The sequence below is a fragment of the Belonocnema kinseyi genome, chromosome 6 (genome assembly GCF_010883055.1).
Source record: "Belonocnema kinseyi isolate 2016_QV_RU_SX_M_011 chromosome 6, B_treatae_v1, whole genome shotgun sequence".
Taxonomy (NCBI): Eukaryota; Metazoa; Arthropoda; class Insecta; order Hymenoptera; family Cynipidae; genus Belonocnema; species Belonocnema kinseyi.
In genome coordinates this window covers 101,173,615-101,175,112 of record NC_046662.1, presented here as the reverse complement: position 1 = coordinate 101,175,112, position 1,498 = coordinate 101,173,615, and positions in this window count along the sequence as shown.

Genomic DNA, 1,498 nt, shown 5'->3' with positions numbered 1-1,498 from the left:
GAGTTTTTCTGCCCTGTACAAAATTCTGTATACTTTGAGCCACTTAGCACAACCTTTCTTTTTGCTCTAGTAAGAAAATGCGGATCTAGCAAAAAAAAAAGTGTTTCTAAAATTTTGCCCATCTAACACAATCTTGCACAACTTTAATTTTTTTTTTAAAATAAGTTTGCTGATCTAACTACCAAGACATTTATTTTTTAAACTTTTTCGCAACGTTTTTAAATACTTTGAAGCATTCCTTCAAAACTATGTTATTTAAAATAATAAAAATCCACAATATAATTTCGAAATCATTACGAACCTAAATTTTTCAACTTTTTCTAAAATTGTTATCAAATCTCGTTAACAATTACCGCAAATTTTTCCACATTTTTTACAAATTTTTAAAAGTTTAGAAATACTTTTTAAAATTCTCTTATAATTGTGTAATGTTTGAAAATAAAAAGTCAAAATTAAATTTGCATTTTATCAAAATCTCAATTTCCTTTTGCATTTAAAAATTCAGCGAATTCCAGTTTTCATAACATTTGTGTGAAATTTAAAAAAAATACCTGATAATCTTAAAGATTTTTTTTTTACTATTTTGTAAATCTTCTGAAATTTTTCGCAATACTGTTAAACATTCCATTACAATTATTTAATTGAAAAAAAAAATAAAAAGTATACATTAAATTTCGAAATCATCAAACACCTTTCCTTTACAATTTTAAGATATATTAAAAAATTATCTTGGAGCATTTTCACAGCTTTTAAATATATTACATTCTCATTACAGAAGATATTAGATTTGTGTAAAATTCCCCCCACCCCTCACCCAGTTTTTGTCAAATGTCCACGTTTTGAAACCGCCTGAAAACGAAAAACAGGTTTTTACGAATTTGTTTGTATATATGTCTGTCCGTGAACACGATAATCTTTGAAAAAATTTATCTATTAGATTGGCCTTCGGTACACTCGTTTATTGTCCTACACTAAAGGTCAAGTTCGTTAGCCAGACATTTTGGATAAAAATGAAAAAAGTGTGCATATATTTAATATTTTTGTGACCACTTGCTTCATAATTTAAAAATTCTCTGTTATAGCATTTACAAAATTAAAGAAACACACGAAAATTAATATTTAAAGCCAAATAACGCACGATATAAAAAAAAGTCAAGAGAAGTGAAATGTTTCTTTTTGAATGCCCTACAAGATTATTGTAACAACTTTTCGAATTTTCTTGAAAATTCCAAAAATTAAATTTTTCGGCCAAACCATGCTAAATACGATAAAAGATAAATGCACAAAAATTGTGCATTTGAAAAACATCCACAAATTTGTTAGCAACCACTTTTTGATAGGATGCGTACTTTTCTGCTTTAATCAGATCCATAATAGCCTTGTAAAGTCAGTCAGTTTCAATTTTTAGTATGGCAAATTCAATATTGAAGTTTGATTCCTAAAATATACTTGAGCTTCTTCAAATAAGAAAGCAGAGTATGTTTTTGACATATTCATA